Source organism: Oryza sativa, chromosome 2 (genome assembly GCF_034140825.1).
Source record: "Oryza sativa Japonica Group chromosome 2, ASM3414082v1".
In the NCBI taxonomy this organism is placed as follows: domain Eukaryota; kingdom Viridiplantae; phylum Streptophyta; class Magnoliopsida; order Poales; family Poaceae; genus Oryza; species Oryza sativa.
This window is the reverse complement of record NC_089036.1, coordinates 16088353-16096556: the sequence shown is the minus strand read 5'-3', so window position 1 is coordinate 16096556 and position 8204 is coordinate 16088353. Positions and strand designations below refer to the sequence as shown.

At 41.2% G+C, this 8204-nt stretch overlaps 1 pseudogene; it reads right to left on the bottom strand.

The window, feature by feature from the left end:
- Nucleotides 1-229: 229 nt before the first annotated feature.
- LOC136355243 (uncharacterized) lies at nt 230-3404 on the bottom strand (annotated as a pseudogene).
- Between the last annotated feature and the right edge of the window lie 4800 nt (nt 3405-8204).

The following is an 8204-nucleotide window of genomic DNA, read 5'->3' as shown; positions in this document are numbered from 1 at the left end:
CTTAGATTACAGAAGTTTCATGCCATATCTTACTGCAGAAAAGATGGTGAACTTCTGCCTATTGCTATCCCAGTAATCTGGTCCAAAAGTATCCCCACTAAACAGGCCCAAAAGTATACCCACTAAACATAAGTACTATGTGTCCTGCTAAACATGTCCAAAAGTATCCCTAGGTTACTTTCTTATCCTATTCACTAGCATTCAACTTGTAACTGTCAACTTTCAACATCTATCCAGAGGACCTTCTAACTTTCAACTTCTTCCTGGATTGCTCCACTGCAACCATTCCAGCTGTAGCTGATGTTCTCTTTGCAGATGCCCTAGGTGATGTCCTTGTCTGTGCCACAGTCCTTGTCTTTGCCACATTCCTAGGTAAAGTTCTTGTCTTTGCCACATTCCTGGGTGAAGTTCTTGTCTTTTCCATAGTCCTGGGTGAAGCCCTTGCCCTTGTAGATGTAGATGCACTTGCCATCTGTTGTATAAGAACAAAACAACATCATTAGGTACAGTTGGGACAAGCTTCTATATTGCAGTTCAAAATAGAATAGTGAAATAAAAATACAAAGAAATAAGCACTAGTTACAGTTGGTGGAGCATCTGGCTGAACAGGTGTGGAGCTGGGCTGAGAACCTGTAGCCTGCAAGATCAAACTATATTAGCAAAAGCAGGAAAAAAAACTCAATGGGAAATATCAGGAAGTGCAGGAAAAAATTCAGAACTTGTAAGGGAAGTGTAACCTGCACATTGGGCTGTGTTTGAGATCTCTTAAGACAAGAAGCCTTGTTATGTCCAGGTTTTTTACACAACCTGCATGTCATAACAGTTCCAACCGTTGAGACTCTAGTTGCCTTTGGCTTCTCATGTGGCTCTCTTCTCCTATCCTTTTTGGAAGGCCTTCCTGGCATTTTGACATAACTAGGTGCCTGTGGGCTAGGCCTATCAGATTTGGGCCAGCTCTCCATCCCCTCAACTGGTTCCAGGCAGTAGCTATATGTCTTCTTGAATGAATAGATTGAGTAGCATGGTGCGATGTATCTGTCTAAACAGTTGGTCCTAAAATGTATGCAGGCTATAGCATGGCAGCAAGGGAGACCACTTAACTCCCAGTATCTGCATGAACATGTCTTTTTTTCAAGATCAACTGTGAACCTATGAGTTTGATGCTTCACTTCAAACTTGTCCATCCCATTGCAGATTGCATGACAAGAACTAGAATCTATGATGTAAGCATTCAGTTTCTTAAGAATGTTAGGACAAACTGATCCAACCCATTTATCCATCACTGTCCTTTGGGCCTGGATTCTAACCATTACTTTCCTTCTAATAGCTTCTAGCATGCTAATAATGGGTAGGAATCTAGCTTGAACTATCCATTTGTTGAAAGTCTCACAAATGTTATTATCTACAAAGTCACAGTTAGAGCCAAACCTGAACCATGCCCTACTCCAGTGCTTTGGATCAGTGTTCATTATAGCTCTTGCACCTTCCACAGTTTCTTGTGCTAGCTTTGCCTTGGCTAAGTTGAACAGCATCACATTTGGTGCCTTGGCACACCTCCAGAACTTCTTTTGCCACTCCTTTTTGCTGAACTTCTTCTTCCAATTGGCATAAATATGTCTTGCACAGTTCCTGTGTTCAGCATTTGGTGCCCAATTTTCTACAGCATTTAGTATCCCCTGAAAAACATCACAGAGCAGACAATACATCAATCATCGGAGCAGAAATTAATAGCAAACAAAATTCGATTTTCGGCTAAAGTTATGTACCTTCTGCTGATCTAAAATAAACACCAAACCATTACCATCACCCACTCCTAGGTCCTTGAACAGCAGATCACAGAACCAATCCTAGGAATCATTTGTTTCTTTCTCTACTATAGCCCATGCTATTGGGTACATTTGGTTGTTGCCATCCCTACCTATGGCACATAAGAGCTCCCCATAGGTTGATCCTTTAAAGAAAAAACCATCCAACCCAACAACTTTCCTACAGCCTGCTAGGAATCCCTGTTTGGAAGCAGCCAGGCAAATATATATCCTTTTGAATATAGGACTAGGCTGGTCAGTATCTAACTTGACAACAACTGTACTCCCAGGATTACTCCTCAGCAACTCTAACTGATAGTCAAAGATTCTAGAGTATTCACCCCTGGTGGACTCATATATCTTCCTGAATACAAATGCTTTGGCTCTCTTGCACTGCCCAACACTAACATTTGCAAACATTTCCTCTGAAACAGTGGACTGCATGCTCTGTATACTCCAAGTTGGATTATCTGTGATCATCTTCTCATACTTCTGAGCAATCCTCTTGTATGTCACTAGGTGGTTATCTTTCCTTGGTGGGCGGGTGTGTTCATCAACTAGACTAGCTATTTGCCAGCTTTCTGTCCTGCTATTCTTTGATAGCAAACAAGCCCATGGGCAAGTTGCCCAATCACACTTGGCCCTTGTTCTGTAACCTTCATCCTTTATAAACCTTATGAACCTCTTGCTGTCCAGTGCAAGCTGCACCACTGCCTCTTTGAATTCTTTCTTGCCATCAAATTTCATTCCTAGTGCAAGCCTAGCAATTGGCCTATTCACATTAAATCTGGGGTATTTGGACTTCTTTCTGACCAGCTGTCCATCACTATCCTCTTCATAGGAATCATCATCTGCACTGCTGTTGTCATATGGGCTAGCACTGTCATCACCCTCAATCTGAACCAAAGCTCTACTATTTGTCTGCCTAGATGACCCCTCACATATAACATCATCCAAATTCCCTACCTCACCATCCTTCAGTTTCTTCTTGAACTCTTTGTAAGCCTTCCTGATCTGCTGAACCTCTTCATCTTCTTCTAATGAACATGAGTCTCCACCAACATAATCACTGTCAGAGTCAGAAATCACAGGTTTCTTCGGCCTCTCTTTACCAACTACCACTGCCTTCCCCTTATCACTAGGTTCAGCTACTACCATTGCTTTTCCTTTATCAGGTGTACGAAATGCTCGCACTTGTTCCAGATCTCTCTTTGTCTTCTCTGGTGTAGACACTATGACAAGAACTTCCTTCCCTGTATTCAACTCAAACAAATCCTCATCTTCCTCATCATCCCATTCATCATCTGCAGGAGATATGTCCTGCAGTTCATCTTCAAAGTCACTATCCTCCTTGCTGCCAAACTCACTGGACCCCTCTGCCATTACTATCTCTACATAAATATCAGCAACACCACCTTCCCCAACATAGTTTGACATATAATTGCAGACATCATCATCAATCAAAACCCTCAACCCATCTGCAAGTTCTTTGCCAGGAAACAACCATTGCAGAAGCATGCCAGGGATCACTTCACAATGATCTTTCAAATGTCCAACTATCTCAGGCAGAGAGACCTTATCACGTTCGATGTAGGACATCTCCTCAGATCCACCAATATAAAAGGTTTCCCTCCCTTTGTTAATGAAATCCCCACCAAAGTGAAATCTAACAGGTAACATATAATATATATGTTATATGTTCTACATTAGATTTACTTGTTATATATTTGAACAAACGTTGCTACACAATGAGTTCTGTGTGTTTTCATTTGCAGAGGTACTTGCTTGGGCGAAAGAAAAGAGACCGAGCGTAAGGAATGCATGGATGATTGAAGAAGTTGATTGGGGACCAAACCAAGACCTTCTCCAAGTCTTCTTTCATCTCACCACGTCACTTTTGGTCCATAGAAGACAAGAGATAAAGTTCTATACGTTTTGGATTCGGATTCGGGCCTCCTGACAGCATCAACTTCAAACGGATCTAGCCGCTGACCTAGAAGGAATTGGGTGTGCGCCCTAGGGCAACCCTAGGACGTCCCTAATCATACTTAATCAGTAGCCGTCATCGTTTAGAGTCGGGTTTTGCTTAGATTATTCTGTCAAGAACAGTTTCGCCGCTAGATCGGTTTGTGGAACCCCAAATTCGAGTACTTAATCATTCATATGCAATTTGGTTGCAATCTATCTTGTTCTTGCTTGTGTTCTTCGATTCGCATGCAAGAATTTTCCTTCTCGGCGAGGTCAACCGGGTTTCGGCACGGTTGATAACCAGAGGAGACGTGGTGCTGCGATTGCGGGGCTCAGTAGCGTGTTCGTTCAGAAGCCGGATCGAGTTGTGTCACGACTCCGCCCAAATCGATTGTTTATCAATACCTATCGGAAGATCGGGACCTAACTTCCCTCATCATGACTAAAATTAGTAGTTTGAAGAAAAAAGTTGGAAGTTTATGTTTGTAGGAAAGTTTTGATGTGATGGAAAAGTTGAAAGTTTGAAGAAAAAGTTGGGAACTAAACAAGAGCTAAGTATGATGTGTATGCAGAATGGTGAGAATGTTTGTGTGTCTTTCAGTAATTGGAAAGAAATTCGTAGGCAAATTAGGCGAATTTCTATTTTTAAAAAGGGATAATAACGGGTACAGTGATTTACCCTAGGGGGTAAAAATGTTTTTATGCGACGCGAGTACGTGACTAGGGATGGCAGTCGGGCACAAGGGGCACGGGTAGTAACTACCTTGCCCGTGCCCGTGAGGTAATTTATGCCCGTTACTACATGACGGGCAAGGAGTACTTCCCATGCCCGTCGCCCGCGGGCATGCCCGTTTACCCATCCAAATATCAGTTCAACCATAATTCCCACAAGCAAAGACAATGTCACAATTTAAAGAAAGGGTATAGTTGTACCAAGTTCAATACAAGCATTATAAGTTCATCAATCACAACTTCAAATGACATAGTTTAGCACAATCAACAAACTTCAAATGACATAGTACGCCGGAGGAGTAGCACACCGGCTGCTACTGGCCGGAGTACTTGCATGCTTGCTGCTGCTTGCCGGAGTTGTCATTACTTCAAATCACTAGTAATCAAATCACAAATAACAGATCAAAATCAGAAGAGACTAGATCGAAAAAATAGATACCTAGATCTAGAGGAGAGAAGGGGAATAGAAGGGGAATACCTCGGAGGCTCAGCGCAGTGGAGGCAGGAGACCGTGGCGACGGAGGCCACAGATGGATGGGGGCCAAGCTGGAGGAACTCAACGACCGGCCGAAGGGGAGCTCGGTGCAGACAGCGGCCGCAGCTTCCTCCCGGAGGTGGAGCGAGCCCCTCCCGTCCCCTCACGGCGGCGAGCCGGCAACTGGTTGGTGGGCGACGGCTGTGGAGGATGCTGACTGCCGAGGGCCCAAGGCCGAGGAGGCTGGGACTGGGAGGAGAGGCGGCTGGAACTAGGACAAGGAGAGGTGGCTAGGGGGTGGCAGAGAATCCCTAAAGATTTTAGATTAGGGTTTTTATACTAAGTTGACTGAGGGCCCACATGTCAGTTGGTTTCGCGGGTAAACGGGCGATGCCCGTGTGCCCGTTAGGTACAGGTTTTAACCCAATAAAAAACCCATGGGTTCTAAATGGAGAACAAACCAAACTCTATTAGGATTTTTATTTTATTTTTTTTGATCAAAGGGCCTTAACCCTCCATTTCCATTAAAAGAAATGTCACAGATTACAGCAGAAAAAAAACAGAAAACAACTGCGTCTAGAGTTTATAAAAGCGACAACAGACATTCAACAGTAGACTCCTCTTCAACAGGCAAACAACTTTGCTCTTCTGTTCAAAAGCTAGACATTTCTCTCTTCTCTTCTAATCTGATCAGCTGCTTGTAATCCTTCTGAAGCTGGCGTGCCACCCATGTCGTGAATTGAACACCTCATTTGTGACCTGCTTTAGCAATTGGATTCCCCATTGCAGCTTTTCTTGATTTCCCACCTGTCTCTGCAGAATAACCCAATCATGCATCCATGAGCACGCTTGATATAAAATGTCAGTGGAATCTTGTGGCAACAACTGTTCAAAATAGGCTTTATTTCTTGTTTTCCAGACAGACCATAACACAGTTGCTATCCCTACCAACAGTAAGTGTTTTGTTGTTTTATCCCATTTCTGGATCCATACCCCCAAAGCATGTTGAATGTTTTTCACAGGTTGCAAACCAAAAGTACATGCCACCACATTCCAAGTAAGTCTTGTCATGGGGCAATCAAAAAATAAATGTTGAATTGACTCTTTTTTGTCACAGAACTGACATGTTTCGTTCCCTTTTTTCCAACCCCTTTTCTTTAGATTGTCTTTAGTTAGAACACTATCCTTCAGCAAAAGCCACAAGAAGATCCTGATTTTTAGAGGGATTTTATCTGCCAAATCTTTTTGTGTATCACCCCCATCATAGAAGCAGCCTCTTGCATTTTCATACCAGTATAAAAAGATTTAACACTGAAGATCCCATTTTTGGTTAGTCCCCAAACAGTTTCATCTTTGGAATCATTCAAGTTTACTTGATCACATCAATTTTTGATGTAATTCCAATCCCTCAAATTGTCTCCCAACAAGTTCCTTCTAAAAATTATACTACCCCAGCCATTTTGTTTAACCTCTGCCAGAGTTATATAATGTGTATGTGTGATTCTATATAGGTAAGGAATTTTTTTTTCCCAGAGACTTCCCCCCTATCCAGTTATCCTCCCAAAACAGAGTATTTGCCCCATTTCCTGGTTTTTTCTAGCAATAACTATAAAAGACATCTTTGATTTCCATAATCCCTTGCCAGAAATGTGAAGCCCCCTTTTTGATTTTCTAGGCTGCCAAGATTTTTTTTGATAGATTTTTTCTTTTCAATAGCTTTTGCCACATACCATCAGTTTTCTCCAGGTTCCAAAGCCATTTACCCAACAAGGCCTTATTCATAATGTCTAAGTCCCTAATTCCCAGACCCCCTTGCTCTTTTGGAGAGCAAACAACTAGCCATTGCACCAAATGGTATTTTCTAATTCCTTGGTCTTCTTGCCAAAGAAACCTTCTTCTTACAAAATCCATTTTTTCTTTCACTCCTTTGGGAATTCTGTAGAAAGACAACAAGTAAAGAGGTGTACTGCTCAAACAAGAGTTTATCAAAGTAACTCTTCCTCCAATAGATTGCAAATTCCCCTGCCAACATCCTACCCGTTTTTCCATTTTCTCCTCAGTTTGTTTCCAGTCTTTGTTCATGATTCTTTTTTGATTAATTGGTATGCCCAAATACTTTATAGGCAAATTACCTATATTGCAAGTGAAGATCTTACTGTACTCCTCTTTGTTTTTTGTTGCTTCTCCTAAACAGATAACCTCACTCTTATTAAAATTGATTTTCAGTCCTGAAAGTTGTTCAAAAATGCAAAGTATTTTTTTCAAGTTTCTAGCATAATCTAACTATTTTGCATCAGAAAGATTGTATCATCTGCATATTGCAGGATAGCAATAGTGTTCTCATTATCAATACCCAATCCCTGAATTAAGTTGTGTTTTTCTGCCCTCTGGATCAAAACTATCAAAGCCTCTGCAGCTATATTGAAAAGAATTGGTGACATGGGGTCTCCTTGCCTCAAACCTTTGTGTGTATTAAAATAGGGCCCAATTTGATCATTGACTTTAACAGCAACCTTGCCCCCTCTTATTATTTTCATAATCCAGTCACAAATTTTCTCAAGGAAATGTTTGGCCTGTAAAATTTTAAAAATAAAGTCCCAATTTATTTTATCATATGCCTTTTCAAAGTCAACCTTACAAAGTATTCCACTCTGTTTCTTTTGATGAGCTGAACTCAAAGTCTCATGCAAAATCAGTATCCCTTCTATAATGTTTCTATTTTTTATAAAAGCAGTTTGGTTTTGTGATATTAGGTACTCTATTACTCTACTTACTCTCATCATCAATACTTTAGTTATGATTTTGAAACTGACATTCAGCAGACAGATGGGTCTGAACTTTTGGATTTGTAGGGCCTCTTGTGTTTTTGGCATCAAAGTTATAATTCCATAATTTAATCTTTCCACATCAATAGTACCGCTCTAAAAATCCTCTATAACAGCCATCAAATCAGGACTGATCAGATCCCAAAAGTGTATGTAAAACTCAATAGGGAACCCATCTGGGCCAGGAGCCCTGTTTTTTCTCATTTCATCAATCACATTTTTAACTTCTTCTTTGGAAATTTCTTTAGTTAAACATTCTCTGTCTTCTTCTTTGATTTTGGTAAAATCATTCATGTCCAAGGACATAGAAGCCCCTTGAGCATGCCCAAACAAGTTTTTATAGAACTTTGTGATATATTCCAAAAGATTTTATTGCCCTTTAATTTCCCCCTCTTCTTG